General features: G+C 44.0%; 1 protein-coding gene across 3 annotated transcripts in view; it reads right to left on the bottom strand.

The window, feature by feature from the left end:
- Positions 1 to 6505: 6505 nt before the first annotated feature.
- Positions 6506 to 22461, bottom strand: part of LHFPL3 (LHFPL tetraspan subfamily member 3) — a 554580-nt gene continuing 538624 nt past the window's right edge. The window contains exons 8-9 of one of the 3 annotated variants that reach the window (XR_012508261.1): positions 21745 to 21880; positions 6506 to 8742 (exon numbers count right to left, since the gene is read on the bottom strand). The gene's annotated coding sequence lies outside the window, so the exon portion shown is untranslated. Of the gene's footprint in view, positions 8743 to 14356; positions 21881 to 22461 lie in introns of those variants that run through there. The other 2 variants (XM_074367628.1, XM_074367627.1) reach the window with 2 other exon arrangements.

Genomic DNA, 22461 nt, shown 5'->3' with positions numbered 1-22461 from the left:
ACCTAAATGTCCATCAGTAGATGACTGGATAAAGAAGTTGTGGTATATTTATACAATGGAACACTACTCAGCCATAAAAAATGCCATTTGCAGCAACATGGATGAACCTGGAGAATGTCATTCTAAGTGAAGCCAGAAGGAGAAAGAAAAATACCATATATCATCACTCATCTGTGGAATCTTAAAAAAAAAAAAAGACAAATGAACTTATTTACAAAACAGAAATAGACTAACATAGAAAACAAACTTATGGTTACCAGTGGGGGAAGAGATTGGGAGTTTGAGATTTGCAGATACTAACTAATATATATAAAATAGATAAACAAGTTTATATTTATATAGCACAGAGAACTATATTGAATATCTTGTAGTAATGTATGGTGGAAAAGAATATGAAAACAAATATATGTATATTCCTATACGACTGAAGTATTGTGCTGTACACCAGAAATTGACACAACAATGTAAACTGACTATACTTCAATAAAAATGTATTTAAAAAACTTAAAACAGCTTAGTAGTACAATTTTTTAAAAACAGGCTTTGATGAAATCCACAAAAAAATCATCTTTACCAATTGTACCCAAACCATCTTCTCATATCCTGTACCTAAGTGGAAATTTTTGTTCCAGAGGGAGTTGGGAGATATTTAAGATATAGCTATTCCATAAGAAGTATGACAAATTAGCATTTTTAAAATCATTAGATGACAACCATGGACTCAGCTAAAAAAATAAAAAAGTCAAGTCTATAATCTGCACTGAAAGGATTTTAATCTATAAAAGATAAAAGCTAGCTTTTCCCATTTTTCAAACCAGAGACTTTGAAGCATTTCCTCTTAGAAAAAATAAAAAGAAATGATGTTGCAGCTATTACTAACTTCATTAGCAAGGAGACAGAACTAATTCTTCCAGGGAACTCATTTCGAAGTTGAGGCATAGATGAAATCCAGTGGCTCACAACTGAAGTTGAGTTGGCCCCATACAGACACTTGGCTCACAAACAGACTCAACAAGAAAGCTCAGCAAAGTGAAACAAAGCTGAGGCCAAAAATCATGTAGTGGTTTGTAGTGGAGCAAAGGATAGTTTAACTGTACCATAAAGAGACGTTAAAGTAAATGAAAAATCTTATGAGCAGGTTAAAAAAACTAAAAGATTTAGAACTGCCATCTATCCCAGAGGTTTTTTTTTTTTCTTCCTTCTCTCATATGAGTCGTGCATGACTACAAACAGATGAATAGGGAAAAAAATGACAGGAAACTTGGAAGTATAAACTTCCAGACTTCTGGTAACAGTTTATAAGAGGGTTCAAGTACTCAGGCTTGTTTCTAAATTAAAAACAAAACAAAATCCCAGTTTGAGCCTAAAACATTTCATATTTGGTAAACTATTTGGGGAAATTCCTTCAAATCTGCAGGCCAAGTCATTGCAGTTATTCTTACCCTCCAACCTTTCCATTTCATTTTGATTCGGCAGTTGTTAAAAAACTGAGTAGACAGCTGGGGTAGACCCAGGAGTGCTCTTTTCCAAGAACAAACCACATGTACATCGTAGACCAACAAGAAGAGTCTTTCTTCCAAGCTCAGGCCCTTGTCACTGCTGAGGAACATTCTCCTCCTTCCTGTCTCCCTCTGACTGTCATGTGCTGACCACGTGCCTCCCTGGACACCAGGTGATCACATTGCTGGGAGATGTGCTGAGCGCTGGAGTCACTGGTGGCCGTGACTGGTCGGGCAGGGCTCCGAGAGCCCACGAGGTCTCCCACGTCACAGCTTTTCCTCCCCTTCCTTCCTCTACTGGACATCTGCCCTGCAGTGACCTAGCTCGTTACTCTGCCCTTACGCCTCAATTTACCTCATTAGGACCGAAGACTTGCCCTTTAGCTGACATTCAGTGACTCTGTCTTGCTCTTTGCCAGCGATATGCCTTTCTATCCACCCTTCCACAGCCCCCACTGGCTGGGCCTCTGCTGGGAATAAGTCAAAGGCTCTAGAGTCGTGACTCCTCCAAGACTTTGGTCCATGATCTAAACACAGTCATTTTCCCTTGCTTACTTTGCTCCCTGAAGATACTGATAGTTGCCTGGACCAGATCCTAGCGTGCCTTATCTACTGAGCCCACCTGATTACCTTTTCCAGAGCCAGCCTTGCCGGCCAAGTCAGCGCCCTGCCTCCCTCCTCCCACCAGGTGATGCTGCTAATAACAGTAATTAATGATACTTCAAAAGGTTTGTCTCAGAAACTGTCTTAGGTGTTAATATACTTTATTTAATAATAACTACAACACTTAGAGAAACCAACACTAGGAGAGGTTAAATGACTTGTTTAAGGTCACCCTAAGAGTAAACAGCACAGCTGAAATTTGAACCTAGGTCTTTCTGATGCCAGGTATATTTCTGCTCCCAATTCCAACATGTGGGTTTTCCCCCACACCAAGCAATTGTCAGACACCAACTGGGTGTTTGTTCACTCAATTCAACTCCAGTCTGGCACTATCTGCAGATAGTGTGAAATCCCACAGGGTGAGGTCTTACAAGAATTTGTACCCTACCCCATGGCAGATGCCAATCACAAGTGTTACCTGTGACACCTGAACCCCAATGTTCATAGCAGCACTATTTATAATAGCCAAGACATAGAAACAGCCTAAATGTCCATCAATAGATGACTGGATAAAGAAGATGTGGTATATTTATACAATGGAATACTATTCAGCCATAAAAATGACAACATAACACCATTTGCAGCAACATGGATGTCCCTGGAGAATGTCATTCTAAGTGAAGTAAGCCAGAAAGAGAAAGAAAAATACCATATGAGATTATTCATATGTGGAATCTAAAAAAAAAAAAAGAACATAAATACAAAACAGAAACACTCAGACATAGAATACAAACTTGTGGTTGCCAAGGGGGAGGAGGGTGGGAAGGGACAGACTGGGTGTTCGAAATTTGTAGATACTGACAAGCATATGTAGAATAGATAAACAAGATTATACTGTACAGCACAGGGAAATATATACAAGATCTTGTGGTAGCTCACAGAGAAATAGAATGTGACAATGAATATATGTATGCTCACGTATAACTGAAAAATTGTGCTCTCCACTGGAAATTGACACAACATTGTAAAATGACTATAACTCAATTAACAAAAAGTAAAGAAACAAAAAACAAGTGTCACCTGTGCTTCTATCCAACGGGCTATAGATTGGAGGTTCCAACAACCCCTTCCTAGAGTTCCATTAATTTACTAGAGCGGCTCACAGAACTCAGAAAAACATTTTACTTACCAGATTAATAGTTTACGTTGTAACTCAGGAACAGCCAAATGAAAGAAACGCATAGGGCAAAGTATGGGGAAAGGACGCAGAGCTTCCATACCTTCTGTGAGCTGACACCTTCCTCCAGTCTCCACTGGTTCACCAATCTGGAAGCTCTAGGAACCCTGCCCTTTTAGGTCTTTCTAGGGGCATCTTAAGCACAATTGATTAAATCATTGGCCATTGGTGAAGGAGCTCAATCCCCAGCCCTTCTCCCCTCCCCTTAGGTCAGGGTGGGTACTGAAAATTCCAACCTTCTAGTCACATGGTTGGTTCTCCTGGCAACCAGCCTCCATCCTTTGGTGGAGTCCCAAAGGCACGTCATTGACATGACAAAAGGCACATTTATCACTGTCATCACTTAGAAAATTCCGAGGGTTTCTGGAGCAATATGCCAAGAACAGGGACAAAGACCAAATATCCACTTCTTATTATAAATCACAAGATCACACCAGGTAAATCCTCTTAACTGCAGGCCAAGGGTTCTCAGCACTCACTCCGCCTCTGCATGGTTCCCCTGCGCTGTACGTTTGCTGGGGGGAAGCACTCTGTGGGGCTGTGCAGAATCTCAGCTAAGCAGCCTCCCAGGATGCACTGGACACCACCACCCATTAGAACACTGATGACTCTGCTTCTGTTACTTCAGCTGGTTTCCCTCTCAGTGGACAGGGCTTGTTGGCCATGATCAAGCTTTACACCTGGGCCAGGCAGCCACGCACTTTCTGAGGCCTGCACAGGTTTCCCTGGGGGCTAGGAAGCTCTAAATCTCAGGGTTCTGGCCCAAGCCTTTAATTTTACTATTTAGAACTGAGGCCCAGAGAACTGAAGTAACATGTCCCATGTCACCAGCTAGTTAATGGCAGGGCCAGGACTGCAGTTTCACGGTGCCCAGGCCCCCCTGAGCTGGCTGGAAACAAGAAAGACCACGTTTTGCAGCAGGGCTTGTGATGGCAAGCTAGATTACTTGAACCTGCGACTTCTGCCTCTGCGGTTTTAATCTCTGCCATGGGGCAGCAAAGAGGCCTCTCTAAAAGGATGGTGATGTTACTTATTTATAAGAAGCACCAGTGTTCTGGAGGAATCACTGTGACCACCCACCTTTGCCAAGGATCAGGACTCTGTCTATTAACAGTCTGGAAGCCAGAAAGATGTTAGATGTATTCACATGTTGTGATCTAATTTACATCATAAGACAAAGGAAATTTCATGATAAGAGCAACTTTAGTTGAGCATTTACTACACATCAGAGACTGCTCTAAGTAAGCATTTTATATGTATTAATGTATTCAATCCAAAAAACAACCCTGTGAAGTAGATGCTTTATCATCCTCATTTTACAAGGAAATTGCACAGAGAGGTCAAGTCACTTGCCCAAGATCACACAGCTAGGAAGAGGCAGAACCAAGATCTGGATGAAACTGTCTACTTTGGGGGTCCAAAGTCCTAACCCCTGCACCAGATTGGCTTTCATGGGAAACAGGGAATGGATGTTTTTGAAACCTAGAAAGACAGAGGGATCAGAAATTTTCTGTTCAGGAAGAGCAAGGACTGGTTATCACAGATACCCACATTCCTAGGTTCAAGGCTTGCCTACCCACTGACAGGGGACCACATATGACCTTCAGAGCCTGCAATTAACTTTCTGGAGCCTTTCACTTTGCTCCAGGAAACTGTAACCCAGCCCCATGGGGTTTCTAGGCCCCTCTCAGCGTGCTCTATAGTCACTTCAATTCCTAGGGTAAAGTTCAAAGCAGATAAGTGCACAGAAACATAGAAATGGAACCAAATAAAGCTCCCAATAAAACAAAAGTCTGGTAACTTTTAAATCTTGTTGCATAACTCCTTGCTTGGGAAGAAATGCTCAAAAATCAACAAAAGGAGGAAAAAACAGGATGTTAAAAAGTTCTTTTGTTATGTTTTTAGAAGCTTACTGCCAGACTAAGACTATTTCTGCCAAAAATAACATACTTCCTCCCTACAACCTACACGATTGGGGTTCACTGGGAATTTTGTGGGTTTTTTTTTTTGGCGTGAAACTGTAAGTTCCCACCAAGTTCATTTTCAAAAAGAATGTCCCCAAAATGAACATACATCCAGAGAAGGAATCCCCTGGGTGGAAACAATGGTCCTACAGCCCCTACCATGAGTGATGTGTCCCAGAAAGCTTTGGCCTGGAGACTGGCATCTTTCATGGAGTCCCTTCAGTTGCTGCTCTTGTCCTTGGTGGTGGGCTGCTGGCCCTAAGTACCTAATCTAAAAGGCTAAATATAGTTACAGCAGGGCTTTTGCAACGACTGCGGGTCTCCTTTGGAAGGTATCTGTCCTACGGGCAGGGGGATGCAAAATGACACAAGACCACGAAGATGTGGGAAAGGCCCAGGGCTGGGAGCCAAATGAAGCTGGGCTCAAATCCTGATTCACCACCTCCTAGTAGTGGGACCTCTCTGACCCTCCATTTCCTTATCTGTGAAATGAGAACAAAATACTCTCCTACAGGACTGTAGTGAGGGTTAAAGGAGACATCGTATGTATATTGCTCAGCAAGCATCCAGAAGTAGTAGCTTAAGCTCTTCCACTTGGGAGAAGACTGGATAGAGTACCTCACTGTCAACCAGGAACAGAAAGAGGGAAGAAGCAAGACTCTGAGGGAGCAGAGCGGGGAAGGGGAGACCGAAGGTCTAAGATGGAGAGGAAGAGGAGAGAGGAGAACCAGGGAGGAAGGACTTGCTCCCTTTTGTCTTCCAAGACATACTTGGTAGGGGCAGATACAAGATTCCAGGAGCAAAGAAAAAATATTTTGCACCATCCAGTAGCCAGGTTTTTCAACTACTTAAGCACTACTCTTCCGAATATTAAAAGCATAGCAAAGGGATCACGTTATTGCCACAGAGTGGTGGGATTTTGTTTGTTGTTGATGTTTTTGAAACATTAGTTATTTTTCCTCCCAGATTTTTTATTCCCCCTTCCCCTTGTCCTGTACCCCCATTTGAACAAATAAGCCATTCTTTGCTCATACCTGAGGCATGGGACTTGAGAGCAGAAAGCACAGAGTTTTGGAGTTTCAAAAGCCTGGGCCAGTGGTTCTCAAAGTGCAGTCTCCAGACCAGCAGCGTCAGCATCACCTGGGTCACCTGAGTACCTGTTAGAAAGGCAAATTCTTGGGCCTGCCTTAGACCTGAACCAGCAGTTCTGAGGATGAGGCCCAGCAGCCTGTCTTAACAAGACTTCCAAGTGATTTAGATGCAGCAGCGTTTGAAAACCATTGCTCTAGACCCTTGTGGACTGGAGAGGACCAATAGGCAGCAGATTTCGAAAACATGAGCAGTAGAAGCAAAGCCCCTGATGTTGGGTTAGGACGGTACTCCCCAGGCTGAGGGACGGGGGAGACAGATGGGAAGTGATGAGAGAGGTGCTGGGGCCGGGACTGAGTGCCTGCCTGCCTCTGAGTAAGCCCCATGCTTTGTGCCAATGATGTGTCTGGTGAGGACTTACGCTTGCCAGCAACCAGGCTTTTTCCACTGCCTGACCGGCAGGAGAAGTTGTTGGGTCTCTGTCCTCCCTGTTCCATATGGATAACCCCTCTTTGCAACATCCTGGAATGCTCCTCAGCCTTTGAGAAGGAAGGCGGGGCCCCGGACCTCTAGTGGCAAGGGTACAGGAGGGAGAGAGGCCTTGCACTTGATCTTGGGTGCGGCTGAACAGAACCAGCGCAAGATTGCCAGTGAGCCAGGGCAAGGATAACACCCCAGTTATAATCACTACTTATGTGGGATATCGACAGGCATTGAGTATCCATTCCTACCTCTTCCTGGGGTGCCAGAAGCTCTGTGTTTCAGAAGCTAGAAAGCTTACAACTACATCTCCCAGACTCCCGAGTAGTGGCGGATGTGCGACTCACTGATTGTGCGAGTTTCAGATGGCGGAAGTGAAACAGAGGCTGCTGGTCTTCTTTTCTGCGCCTGCTCAAGCTTCGAGTCGTTAGCATCAGGGGTGGTTCCTGACTCCAACTTCCACATTTTCAAGCATAGCAGCTGCAGTGTGTTCACGAGCTCAGCAGGTCCAGAGACAGCCCCCTGGTCCCCCATCATCCTAATTTGTGTGGAGGTTGGAGCTCCTGGGAGGTGGGGGGTCAGTTCTGTGGGTTCCAGAGAGTCATTCCAGAAAGCCCCAGCCCACACACCTGCTCCTTCAGTACTTCCAACTATTTTATAAGCACTGACTTCCCTGTGTTAACTTCTCTTGTGCTTAAAATCTAGTCTGGTTCATACCTCTTGCGCTATGGATATACTATTCCAAAAAAAAAAAAAAAAAAAGGGTGGTGGTGCTGCCTTCAAATTTAATAGGAGAATCAGGACATTTGTACAGAAATGCTCATGATTCCAGAAAACCGTGCCACATGCCAAAGGAGACAGTGCGTGTCTCAGAGCTCCGAGGCCAGAGTGCTCCCCATCCCAGCTTTGGTTAGGCTTTGTGACCAGGTGGGACTTGGAGGAACCCTCTTCAAAGACCAAGCAATGTGCTTTCAGGCTGATTTTCCTGTTTCGGTTGACCTTGGCCTTTGCCTTGCTCCTGCTTCCTCATTTCCTCCTCTGTGCCTTCTCTTATGTAACTTGCCCACGGAGATCCCCTCCTTTTCTCCTAAATATCAAACGCCTTTATCTTTCTATCTTTTTACCAGCGTGACTCACTACAGAGTATGTATGTGTCCCTAAGTTTCAAAGGAGTTTACAGTTGGGGGAGGGTATAGCTCAGTGGTAGAGTGCATGCTTAGCATGCATGAGGTCCTGGGTTCAATACCCAGTACCTCTACTAAAAACAAACAAACTTAATTACCCCCCCTTAAAAAAAAAAGTTTTCAGCAAGCCCGACCAAGCGGGTGTTATTTATATATGCCAGCATGTGAGTCCCTGCTGACAGCCAAGCATCACCCCATGTGCATGAGGACTCTCAAGAGTTGCTGTTTGTTGTGTGTTCCACTGTTTAAAGGCAGGTCAAGAAGCTGAACATGGAGATTTCTGTTGTTGCCCACACATAATGAGTATTTGATGAGTTTTGTCCACAAAGAGAGGAAATTCGAAGTGACCCTTTCCAAGCCTGGAGAGCCAAACCTGGACTGATCCTCTCCGTAAGAAGCTTTTCGACATGAAGACTCCGGCTTGACAGGCAGGATTTGCTTCAGTACTTCAGGGAATCCACGCTTCTCTGAGCTACACCAGCTGTGGGTGCAGCCTGGAAGTACGGGCTTCCAACCCTTCCTCTCTAGTTGGAGGCACCGTGAGTGTTTCTCACGTGACTGCTCACAATGTCACTGTGCTGAGACCTCAGCTCCTACTTGGGAAGCTCCTGTCCCTGGTTTGCTGTCTTCTAGTCTCCTCTTGGTGAGTCTGGAGCCATACATCTGTTCTGCTCCAAGTGTTACTCCTGAAGAGAGAGAAATGTGAGCCTGTATTGGTTAGGGTTTTCCAAAGAAACAGAACTAGTAGAACATGTATATATGGAGAAGGAGATTTGTTTTAAAGTACTGGCTCATTATGGAGGCTTGGCAAGTCCAAAATCTGATGGCAGAGGCCAAGAGCAGGCTGGAGACTCAGGAAACAGTTGTCGTTTGAACCCATGGGTTCTGCTAGCAAGCCAGGAACAGCCGATGTTGCAGGTCAAGTGGTAAGGCAATCCGTTGGCAGAATTCCCTCTTGCTCGGGAAAGGTCAGCCTTTTGTTTTGTTGAAGACTTCAACTGGTTGGATGAGGCCTACCCACATTATGGAGGGCCATCTACTTTATTCAAAGTTCACTGATTTAATGTCAGTCTCATCCAAAAACACCCTCACAGAAACATCCAGAATAATAGTGGACCAAATATTTGGGCACTGTGGCCCAGTCAAGTTGATGCATAAAATTAACCATCACAGACCCTTGTTACTAAGTGACAGGGGAGAAGTGTCTCTATTCTTGTGTTCCTCCTGCACCCTACCTCTGGTGCAGTCACTCCATCATAGGTCCCCTGGGGTCCTGACCTGGTATGGTTTCCTGTGGAGGTCACTGATAGGGGACAGGGTGAGGTGAAGAGGGGTGCTGAACTGGAAGTTAATTAGAGGGATGTTGGGTTCAATATCTGCTCTTCTCATGAATTCACAGCCTCTATGTCCACACCAAGTCAGAGAACTCTCTTTATCTTCAGGTTTCCTTCCACATGGGTCAGAGGAAGACATTTTCCCAGACTTCACCAACATTTTGGCTCTGGAGCCCAAGTTTAGCCAACCACCGTCTCCCTAAGGAGCCAAGTCTCCAGCTGGTCAGCCCCACCAGCCCCCAGGGCATGTCCAAAACTTCCTGAATCCACATATGTGGTTGAGTTGAGCCTTGGTGACATGAGTCATGTTTATTGTTGATAGAAAACAAAGGAAAGCTGTAACCAAGGCCTTACTGTGGTTTTTGACTTAACTGTTGCTCACTATCTATAGTAAGACTATAAAAAGGCCCCAAATAGAAACTGTATACATAGTAAGGGTAAATAGTATGAGAGACCAGACTCTTGTCCTTCAGTAACAGAAGGTGGTTTGTCTTCTTCACGGGAACAAATCTGTGTACACACCCTCCTCAATGCTGCCTGTGTATGTCCTGACTGTTTTATTGAGATATAATTCGCATTGCAAACTGTTCACCCACTTAAAATGTATGACTCAATGGTTTTTAGTATATTTACAGAATTGTGCAAACCTCACCACAAAGAATTTTGGAACATTTCATCACCCTCCCGAGAAACTCCATACCCATAAACAGCTACTCCGATTTCCCCTCAAACTCCCCAGACCCTAGGCAGCCACTAATCTCCTTTCTGTATCTATGGGTTTACTTTTTCTGGATGTTTCTTATAAGAAGAATCATATGATATGTGGCTCTGACTGATTTTTATAAAGGTTGAAAAGATCTTGCCATGACAACAAGATAGCCAGGCCAAGTATTCACTTCCCATGTTGCTCATCTTAATGTAGTAGATAAACAAGTATCCAAGCAGGAAGAGACTCAGAAATTCTGGGTTCCTAGCAGCACTAAGCAGACAGAAATCCTGGATTCCACGCAAATTTGACTTAGTCAAAAGGGTCTCAAGAGGTGTTTGGTGGACAAGGCACTTGTGATCAAATGAAGACCCCATTGAACAGTTCTGTCTGGCCGGCCAGGTGGCAGATTTCCTGGGGTCCAGCTGCATCCTTTAAGATGTCCTGCTTGGGAAATTAACTCGTTTACCACTTGGAATTCTCTTCCCAAGGGGGATTCGGTAAATATGAAACAGGCATTTTATTTTATTTCTATGTCCTGACTGAATAAGAGAGGGGTGCAGAGAGTATAAAATCAAATGTGCACAGTATCAGAGCTTGACTCCAGGACCAAAGATCCAGACCTTGCTGTCCTACAATGTTGTGCATTTGGCAGGTTACAAGTAGGAAGTGCTGAGAACTGAAGTCACTGCTTTGAAACAGTGAGAACAGCCAGCTATTTAAAACAAAGGAAAAACTCAGTAGCCAGCTCTCAAATCGCCTCTCTCTCTCTGGGCCCTTGGGTATGGTTTTCCTTTCTCAGAGTCTGAGAATTATAAAATGTTGCTTAAAAAGAAATATGAGTTCTTAAGCATTAGAGTTTAAGGATCCTTTGGCCAGTACACAAGGTGAATCAAGGACCTGTGTTCGTGACAAAGCTCCCTGTAGACTTCACAGCAGTAGAGGTTACAGAAGGCTGGCCCACGGAAAAAGGTACTGCCCGGATGAGCAAGCTTGAGCTTGAAGGGAAAGAATGAGTGAGTTTATATAACAGCAATGACTGAAGTGAGCAAGAAAGGGGAGGAGGGTGGAGAATGTTTCTGACGGCTGCTTGTTCCAAGTGCTGCCTGGAAGTCAAATCCTCTCAGCAAAGAACTCCAATGATGCCTAAGCTATGTGCAAAAGTTTCAGCCACAGAAGACCATGGCTGCTTCCTCTTTCCTGCCAATTTATACAAAGCTCAGGTGATTTCATAGGCCCCTGAGAAAATGCCAGATTGCCTCCCCTGATAACCCACACTTGGTCGGAGGAATGAAGAAAACAAATCACTCAGATTATCTAGTCAATTAAGCTGGCAGACTAACACATTCTAAAAAAGGAAAAACTTGGAACATGGTCATTACTGTATAAACTGCCTTAGACTATTTTTATAATCCCTCGTGATTTCTTATCTCTCCATCTGCATTTTAATCTTGAAGGTAGGGAATGTGTATTTTCCTTTTCTGCTGTCATTCACTGTGCCTTGCACACAGGGGACAGGGCACTCTACCATTTTTGGTTGGTGGTTTGAAGCCGGGAAGCCATGCATATGCAGGCAAGGATGAGATAAGGGGAAAGAAGCAAAATTTTTAACAAATTAAAAAAATCAGCTTGCAACTAATCAATAGTTAATTGTAGCATCTTAAAACCCATCCCAAGACCCAAAAGTGTTTTTAATCCCATGAAATGTTTTGCACATTTTAAAGTGAAGTAAAGCAAAGTCACAGTTTTATAAGGAATTTATATTCTAATAAATTATATATGTAACCCCTTGAAACAGTCTAGAAAATTTACATCTTCTTGGGTGGCCCTTGCAAAGGTGTTAAATAAATGTGAAAGATAAGGAAAGAAAATACTAAAGTCCTTTGTTGAAGAAGTGTTTTCTTATTCCGGAAAGGAAAAAAAAAACTTCATGCTGCAGATATAAGTTGGATTAACTTAGATGAGTACAAAATAGTGAATATGTTCAGAAGTGGGAGATTGGGTCAAGTAGAAGAATTAGCATCTACACAGGAGAGAAGTTTGGATGCCGGGATCCAGAGTGAGAAAGTTTGTCAGTAAACAGTTGAACTACAGAAGCAAAAGAAAAGCAAGACAAATCCAAAATCAAAGTTAGAAAGTAGAAGTTGGGGAAGCCTAAATGTCTGTCAACAGATGACTGGATAAAGAAGTTGTAGTATATTTATACAGTGGAATACCACTCAGCCATGAAAAAGAATGAACTAATGTCATTTGCAGCAACATGGATGACCTAGAGATTGTCATTCTAAGTGAACTAAGCCAGAAAGAGGAAAGAAAATACCACATGATATCATTTATATGTAGAATCTAAAAAAATGAACTTATTTACAAAACAGAAACAGACTCATAGACATAGAAAACAAACTTATGGTTACCAGAGGGGAAAAGGAGTGAGGAGGGATAAATTAGGAGTTTTGGATTTGCAGATACTAACTACTATATATAAAACAGATAAACAACAAGGATCTACTGTATAGCACAGGGAACTATGTTAAATATCTTGTAATAGCCTATAATGAAAAAGAATATGAAAAGGAATATATATGTATAACCGAATCACTATGCTGTATACCAGAAACTAACACAACACTGTAAATAGACTATACTTCAATTAAAAAAAATAAGAAAGTAGAAATTGGGGGATGGAAATACTGACCTTATGAAATTTAATGTTTAAGTTGCCCCTCCCCCAGGTGTGGCCACTCCCTAATGGACTGACCCTTTCTCAGCCAGTGGTTCTCACCCAAATGCTCAAGACAGTGACCAGGAAGCTATTTTAAAAAGTCAGATTCCAGGACCCAGCTCAGACCTGTTGAATTTGGGGTAAGGTTTCTGATAATGAATATTTTTTAAAAGCTCAACAGGTGATTCTGATACAGTTGGCTTGTGGACCTTACCTTGAAAATACACTGAAGTAGACCTTTGCTATGGACTGATTGTGTCCCCCTGAAATTCCCATGTTGAAGCCCTAACCCCCATGTGATGGTATCTGTAGATGGGGCCTGTAGGAGGCAATTAGTTTTAGGTGAAAGCATGAGACTAGGGCCCTCATGATGGGGTTAGAGACGAGACACCCAGGCACTCAGTCTCTTCCCATGTGGGGACACAGCCAGAAGGCTGCTATTTTCAAGCGAGGAAGGGAGGGTCAGCAGGAACTGAATCTGCTGACACCTTGATCTCGGGCTTCCAGCCTCCACTCCAGTGAGAAATAAATGTCTGTTGTTTAAGCCGTCCTGTCAATGCCATCTTGCTGCGGCAGCTCAAGCTGATGAGGACAAGCCTGAAGTGGATGCAGGAAGCTGGCCAGCCTCTATAATGCTGGGAAAGCTGCAGTCATATCATAACACTTGGAGTGTTTCAAATAGTTTGAGGTCATGTTTCCTACACACAACCGAACCTAATTATGCTACACCCTGGGAGGCTCGAGTGTAAATGCTGAGTAAAGCATTGAAGTCATAGTGGGGTGGTGGGAATGGATTCTGCAAAGACAAACTCTTTGTTGAAACTTCGTCCTAGATGGACAGCCTATTCCTTTTTGCAGCTCTTAGCATGTTTTTTTCTCCTTGTACTTCATTTGTACACATGCTTTCTTTGCCACTAGACCACGAGCTTCAAGGAGGCAGTACCATGACTCATCTATTTCCGTACCCTCAGAGTTTAGCTTAGTGCCCGGCCGACACACAGTAAGTGCTCAATTCACGTTGAATGAAATGCTTGTTAAGTGAATTATACCTTCAAATATTTGAAGGATAAAGTTTTCTGCTCAAAAACAAACAAAACTAACAGCAACAACAACCCCCTTTTATTATGGACATTTTCAAACACAAAATTAGAGGAAACAGTAAAATGAACTCCTGTGCACTCATCACTCTGCTTGAAAAATGATCAATCCATGACCAATCACATTTTACCTATATCCCTCCACTCCATTTCCCCCAACTTCCACAACACACATGATTATTTTGGCAAAAAAAACCCTCCAAAACAGAGGGGGTGTATAGCTCAGTGGTAGAGTGCATGCTTAGCATGCACAAGGTCCGGGGTTTGATCCCCAGTACCTCCTCTAAAAATAAATAAGTAAATGAATGAATATGTAAATAAACCTACTGATCTCTGCCCCCCCAAAAGAGAAATAAAACCCCCCCAAAACAAAACCACACACATTACCTCATTTCATTCACATTCTTTAGCTTCTATCCCTTTATGATAAAGACCCTTAAAACAAAAGAAAACAAATACAACATAACCATAGTAACATTCTCAAGCTTGAAAAGCTTAACCATAATTTTAATACCATCAATTATCCAGTCAGTATTCAAATGCTCACAATTGTATCACGAATAATGTTTTGGTTTTGGTCTGCCTGAATCAGGACCCAAAGCCCACATGTTGAGTTTGCATGGTTGGTGTATCATGGTTTTTAACCTACAAATTCCCCTTTTTTTTTCTCTTCTTGCTATTTTTTGTTGTTGTTGAAAAAGCCAGACTGTTTGTCCTGCATGTATCCCCACATTCTGGACTTTTCTGACTGTATTTCTGTGGCATTATGCTCCCCTAACATGTTCCTTAATCTTGCAAACTGGTGGGCAGAATTATATTGACAGCTTGAAAAGACTCAGCCCTCCCCGACCAGTTGCTTTTTTGGTAGGGGGAGGGGACAAAAATGCTTCTGTTTTGGCTACTATTGTTGCATAGCAAATTACCCCTTAACTCAGAAGCTTAAATAACTTTTTAATTTTGCTTATGATTTTATGGGTCAGGAATTTGGGGTGGAAAACAGGTATGGCTTATCTCTGCTTCATGGTGTCTGGGGCTTTAGCTGGGGCTAAAACTCAAACTAGACACACACTCCCACACCAATATTACTACTGCAACATGGAATACAGTCTTACATTTCTTTACATTTTGTTAGGGGCAGAACTGTGTCCCTCCAAATTAATATGTTGAAGTACCTCAGAATGGGACTGTATTTGGAGATAGGGTCTTCAAAGGGGTAATTAAGTGAGTGAGGTCATTAGGGTGGGTCCTAATCCTAATGGTTGGTGTGGTGATAAGAAGAGCGGATTAAGACAGAGCCATGCACAGAAGACCTTGTGAAGACCCAGGAAGAAGACAGCCATCTATCTACACACCAAGGAGAGGAACCTCAGAAGAAACCAGCCATGCCAACTCCTTGATCTGGGACTTCCAGCTTCCAGAATTGTAAGCAAATAAATTTCTGTTGTATAAACTAGCCAGCCTGTGGTACTTGGTTACAGCAGCCCTAGCAAACTAATACACAGTTCTTTTTCTTTTCAAGATATATCATTAGCTGGGGGGAGGGTAAAGCTCTGTGGTAGAGCACATGCTTAGCATGCACGAGATCCTGGGTTCAATCCTCAGTACCTCTATCAAAAAAAAAAAAAAAAAAAGGAAAAGGATATATCATAGTAGGGACAGAGTCAGTTTACTGTACAATAAAGTTATTAGAAATCATTCTTTTCTGTATAGTTGGTGCTAATTCAATAGATTCAAATGACTAATAAATCAATTAGATTTATTTGTTTCACGTGCTCTCAAACTTTAGGAATATCTTTTTTAACCCATCTTTATTAAATTTTGTTTTACAATTATTTAAAACATAGAGATGGTTCAAGTCAAATCTACAAAATAAAGTACATTGAGAGAAGTCAAGTCTCAAGTCTATTTCTCCCCTCTTCACTCTATGCCCCCTCTCCTTACAGATAAGCAGTTCTACTAGTGTTTGGTTTATATTTCCCTTTAAAAAAGGCAAATACACATAAGGAGTTGTATTTCCCCTTCTGAGATAACAGTAGCATATTCTACACACTGCTGTGAATCTTGCTTTTTTTCACTTAATAATATACTCCAGAGATCATGTTAATACACAGACTCGCTTATCCTTTTTACCTGCACAATATTCCACTGTGTAGATGTCCCTTACAGATGGCTATCTGTGCTGTTTCCAGTCTTTTGCTATTATATAAAGTGTACTTGTAGCTTCTTTGAGTGTCTGAGATTTTAGGATAAAATCTGATTAAACCTGACACCACCCTACATCTATCCCTGCCTCAGAATGGGCTACTGCTATAGTGTAGCCTGATGGTTAAAATTCCATCTGTCACTCTTTCTTATCTCCTTTTGCACAGGAAATCTTTAACATGAATATCTCAAGCTCCTATGTTCAAAATAACACCCATTGGGCTTTTGAAGAAAAAACCCAGCAATCTACAGTTCTGTGGGTTACTTATTATTCAGCAACCTAGTCCTCCCCCTCTCCCTGCCCCCTCCCCTCAGCAAGGCCAATATCAGGGATTGTACAAATGCTTCCGGTTCAGCATTTTTTAGACCTAGATGAGGCGTCAGAGCACATCTCAAGCACCATCTCTTGATCACTGATGTGGAGAGCAACCTGCCGGTTCACCTACTTATTCAGCAAATATTTAGTAAATTTGTGCTCTATGTGAGACGCCATGCTAGGTGCTAAAGACAAAGCAGTGAATATGACAATTTCAGAGTCTATCCTGGAGCTCAGACAGTGGCCCTTAGATTCTGTGACTGGCTCAAGCCATTTGGGTCCATTCATAAAACAGCACTTAGCTATCCTTTCCCAAAGAGCTCACAGCTTCAAGAATGTCATCATCTTCCCAAGCTAAACACCAGACTGAGAGTTTCTCCTTCGTGAATAGAAAGTGATGGGAAAAGGCCCAAAGAGTTTGGCAGTGCTTCCAGGGCTAAACTCTCAGGTGTCCAGACGGTAGATCCAATGGAAGCAACTGCTCTAATTAGAGTGGATAGTAGCCAGCCTTCCTCTTACATGCCTCTTCCAAATCAATCATGTCTCAGCCTTAATTTTGCATTTATTTTGCTCAGAAATCCTAGGTTCTTTTTGTTTGTTTGTTTTGTTTTATGAGGGGGAGGTAATTGGGTTTATTTATTTATATTTGGAAGAGGTACTGGGGATTGAACCCAGGACCTCGTGCATGCTAAGTATGCACTCTACCACTGAGCTACAGCCTCCCCCCACCTAGGTTCTTTTTATAATGACAATAGTCACCATTCATTGAATATTTACTATGTTCCAGGCATCAGGCTAAGTTTTTTCCACTTAAATCATGTACTTCCCCTAGTTATAGGGTAGTTACTATTATTATTATAGAGGAGGACACTGAAACTCAGGGACATTAAGTACCATGCCTGAGGTCCCACATCTAAGGGCAGACCCAATTAGAGAAGCCACACTGGTGAAGGTGAGGCAGTCTCTGGTATGACTAATAGGCTACAGCCAGAATAAGAACAGTAACAGCTAACTTTCATTGAGCACTTACAATTGTACCAAGTACTAAGTGTTTACACATATTCATTAGGGTGGAAAAAAATTTCTTCCTCACCCTTGACGTTTCCTTCCGCATGGAGGAAGCTCTTCTGGTGTAAGATTTCTGACCTCTCCCTTTTTCTCCACTCACTCCTCCCAGGGAGTGGGGAGGGACAGGAGGCTGGGAGGAGGAGGAAGCAGCTTCTCAGTAGTGAGTCTGGGGGTAGGAGCCCCGAATGCAGAGCTCAGCCTCTCTCTTGTTTCTCTCGGCAGCAGGCCTCCTCCAGAGTTGCTGTTGGCTCTCTTCTCCCATGATGTGTGGTTTACAGGGACACTCCCAGCTGGGAGGCCTGTCCTAGCCTGTGCAGGTACCCTGCTTAATTCTGGATTCACTTATCCACACATATAAACCACTGACTCCAGCATAAAACCTTTCAGTGATGAAGTTGATATTTTGATCCCATTTGCCTGATTTCATCAGGTCCATCCCTTAATTACCCAGAGCTTTGTAAGGGATTAGGGGTGTCCTTTATTATATCCTCTTGAATTCCAAAACTGTTAATGCCCCAAATTTATTAATCCTAATAAGGCTTCCCTTAGAAACAGACTCTTCTCTTAGATGAGGAAACAAAGCAGTCCTCATTTGGCCTCTCCTTTGAAAGATAAATATCTGATCTTCATTCAGGATCAAATGCCATGAAAGCAGGTGAGAGAGTTTGCAAACTGTCAAAGCTGTGCAAACCTAAGGCCATAAGGACGGTGGTGCTGGCCCTGACTCTGGCAGTGGGACCCTGATCAAGTACTTTCCTGCTTCTGGTTCCTTTATCAGCAATGCGAGGGGTCAGAACTGTCGCAGCTCGTTCCTGCTCTAACGTTCTGAGACTGTGAGTCAGTGGTGACTGACCATTGACTGTTTTCCCTGGCTTCCTCTGCGTCACTGAGGACTTCTGGATGCTGACTTTTCCCTTGATGGAGCTAGGCCCGGTCTCTGGGGACACAAAGTGCTTGAAACTCCCCCTAGTTTAATGGGCTCTGCCTTCTGAGGTTTGCTGCTTCGGTGCCTTTGGTTGCGCAGCAACATAACACGCCCACACTTCCGGTTCTGCGAGCGTGCTCTGCTGTCAGGCTGCGGTTGCAGGGGCTCTCCCAGGCCTGGCAGCCCCGCTGCATTTCCTGGTTTCCTCACAAGGGCCAGATGACAGCGAAAGAAACCCCCTAGTCATTCCTGGGGAGTTGTGGGGGGCTGAAGTGAAAATACGCAGATACTTTCCAAGAAAAAGTGCACGTCTCCATCAGGCCAGCATTAGGAAGAAAAATGTCAAGAGATCCAGGCTTCCTACTAAGAGCCTGATTCAGAACCGTGAGTTCTGCCTAACTCTTGCAAAAGTCTGTCCTTTGATTGGCATCGTGAAATCTAGTTGACTCACCCGGTTATGGGGTTGATGGAGACCTTGTGGCAGGTCTGCATTGTAAGTTTCATCTGATTCTGAAACTCCGTGGTTTAACACCGGAACAAAGTAAAATAGCAGAGAACAGGAAGTGGAAAAAAACATTTTGCATAGTGGAAACTACCTTTCGTTCACCTGCATTCTTCCAAAACAGCAGTCAAATTAGCCCAGATTTCCTCTCTTCTAGGGGGCATCCCCACGTGGTGCCTCCCGCCAGTGGACTTTTTCGATGAATCTGATGCCCCAGTTCTTCAGAAGAGAGTTCTAAAGGCATCATTAGGGGAACCTGAGGGTCTGTCTTCCCTGCTTCTGTAATGAGATAACTCACTCTCTTTAGTATTTTTTGAAAAAAGAAACTGCAGTGGGGTCAGGACATAAGAACAGAGCCAGGGCCAAGTTCTGAACCAGCAAAGGGAAATCTTTACATGCTGTAAAGTGCCTGGACAGCTCCTCCAGAGGGAGGAACAGAGATGTATGTTTGCTTTGGCCAAGGGGGTCAGAGAGATAAGAAAAGTACAGGTTTTGAAAGTGCAGAGGGGTGGAGAGGTCAGTGTGTACCAGAGGGAAAAGGACAGGCAGCCAGCATAAGAAAGGCTCCTCGTCCTCCTGACCCTTGCCCTCCCTCCCGCCACCAGCAGACACCTCCTCACTCAGGCAGGGAGGGTGGCTTCGTCCTTGGTGGCACTGTTCCCAGAATGAAAAATGCGGGTGTTGGCAACCATATCAAAGGCCTGGGATTGTTCGGAAACCTCTACACCTCTGATCACCAGACCGCAGAGCGCCAGGGCCATTCAAGCCTGTGGAAACTCTGGAACAATAGACTTGGCCCCCTGCCTATCTGTTTACATGGCTTTCTGAAAGAGGTAAAAGGGCCCCAGACCAATCACCATCCCACCAACTTCCTTCAAGCAGGTTCTCACGAGTTGAAGTCTGAGCTAAGGCCAGCAGCAGTGAGAGCCAGGAGCTGAGGATAGCAATGGCCACTCCACACAGACAGAAACTGAGGTGCTCCCCTCAGTGCACAATTTAAGGGGGCGCCAAAAAACTCCGCAATCAAGATAAATAATATTTTAACGTAATCTTTAATATTTTTTTGGTATTTTGTTCATCATGGGTTATTTTGCATTAGTTTTAATTTTTAAAAAAAGATTAAATCAAAATATTGTTTATCTTAATTACCGAGTTTTTTGGTGCCCCCTTAAATTTTACACCAGAGGCGAATGCTCAGCTAGACACTGCTCAGCTGAGAAATGATGGTGTTCACAGTCAGAGCTAGGAGACCTAGAAAAGCCCCATGGTGACGATTAGTCAGGAGGGGAGGGCCCTTCTGAAGGTGTGGGAAGTATGGCCCAGATAACCCAGGCCTAGATACTGAAGTTGGGCGGAGACATTAGAAAAGCCAGCCTTGTCACAGAGAATTCTGCCGGGACCACAGCTGAAGAGTGCCTCCAAAAGCCCCATCCAGCCCACCTGAAGCCCAGGGAGCAGTAGGCTGTTGCCTACTTGGTAAAATGTGAGAAGGATTGTAAAGGCTCCTTTTCCTTGAGGTCACAGTGGGTATGCCATTAGTAGAGTGGTCAGTCTTTTGGCTCTTAAAGTCTTGGTTTTAAAGAACCTGCCATTATAATATAACTATCTCCGTGGGAAATGATTATTGGCAGAGATGGACTTATTCATTGTTCATTCAACAAACATTTACTAAGCACCACACACCAGACGAGAGTAGAGGTTACCCTGCCCAGTCTAATGGGAGTGACAGCAAGAAACGTCAACTCAGTGTACCAAGGTCAGGGTGGAGGCCAGGGCAGGATGGTGGAAGGGCCCCGCATTCAATTCAGATCTCCTCCATCTGCCACTGCAGTATGTAAGGAAGAGCAGGACTCGGGAAATGCTCCTGCCTGGGGTTACAGAATGGATGGAGAGAGCTCTCAAAGCACCCTTCACACGTGTCTCAGATCTGCCTGGGCTTTGTAGGACTAGCTGAGGCAGCCAGCAATTGGCTTCGATTCGTGGAAGTCTTGCCACACAACCCCAGAGGGGGCCATTCTCATCGAAGATAATGGCACTGGGCAGGATTGGGAGGGTTCCGTCCTGAAACAGCAAAGATACTCTCTGAGAGGAGGGTGAGTTTGCCTCTGGAGGTGTGTGGCTCTACATCTGCACAAGGAATCCCAGGGGAGAAAAGGAGCTGCCTCTCAGATCTCTGCCCTGGGGCTGACCTGACATTGTGAGTTTGTTTGCTCTGTGGCCCTGGCCCTGCTCCTCCCGTGAGAAAGGGGCTGTGACCCTACTTAGGCAGCCTTCCTGGAGGGGGAGAAGCCACTCCACTTGTGCTCTCTTTGATGTACTTCCCTGGGGAGGTGGTCCAGGAGCTAATCATTGACTGAGCAGCCTGGGAAATGACAGGAGAGTGGAGGACAGGACTGTTTCAGGTTCTGAAACATCTCTCTCTCTCTTTTTAAACAACTAACCAACAAACACCTAGGCACCACTTCCATATTCATCATTCTGTTTTCTTCTTTATAACGTCCCTGTGATGAGAGGGTCTATGATTTCCATTTTCCAGCTGAGGAAACTGAGTCCTGAGAGGTGACATAACTTCCGGATAAGACACTCAGTAAATGGAAAAGTTGGGATTGAACATTATTTCTGCACCTCTTTCCCAGTGTCACTTTGGTCCTGTGACCCCAAATGCTCCTGTGCCTCAGGCCAGATGCCTGGAGTCATCCTTTCCCCTCCTCACACACAACCCTGGCATGTATTTCTGCCTAAGAATGCATCTGCACCTGCTCACTTTTCTTCGTCTCCCTGCCACTGCCCTAGGCCATGCCATCCCCATCGCTCACCTCCTTACAGATCTCTCTGCTGCCATTCTTGTGCTCCCTTGTTTCTTTTTTTCTTTTCTTTCTTTCTTTTTTTCCTTCTTACTGGCTGTGTGTCTTTGGACAAGTTTCTTAACCTCTCAGAGCTTGAGTGTTATCTCTGTAAAACAGAAATGAGAATAGCATAACTCTACCGGGCTGTGCTAAGGATTTGGCACGATGCTGTGTTTAAAGCAGTTCCTTCCAAGAGAAATATAAATGCGAGACTTATGTGTAATTTATGAACTTTTCTAGTCATCATATTATAAAAAAAGAAAAGGCAAATTAGCACTACTTAAAAAAGAAAAGGATAATTAGCTTACCTCAGTTTGGAGGACTAGCCACACATCAAGTGTCCAGTAAGCACATGTGGCCAGTGGCTCCCGTACTGGGCAGCACAGGCTTAGGGTGCTCACAGGAAGGGCCTGGTGCCTAAGTGTAGGCTCCACAGTACTGTGCTTGCTGCGTCTAGTGGCATAGCTGTTCCACGGCCCTGGGCCCCAGGCACATCCTCCCCAACTCCTTGCCTCTGCTCTTACTTTTCCCTGCCTACTGCCCTCACTGTGGGAGGTTATGGGACTGACTCTAGGGGGGACAGAAACTCTGGCATGTTTCCTGCCAGCAGCCAACGTGAGACCCATCACGCCTTAGTTTTCCTGTCTGCTAATGGGGAGTCCTTCCACTTAGCTAACTTAATTATAC

Source organism: Camelus bactrianus, chromosome 7 (assembly GCF_048773025.1).
Source record: "Camelus bactrianus isolate YW-2024 breed Bactrian camel chromosome 7, ASM4877302v1, whole genome shotgun sequence".
Taxonomy (NCBI): Eukaryota; Metazoa; Chordata; class Mammalia; order Artiodactyla; family Camelidae; genus Camelus; species Camelus bactrianus.
The sequence above is the reverse complement of the archived record's forward strand: the minus strand, read 5'-3'. Positions and strand labels throughout refer to the sequence as shown.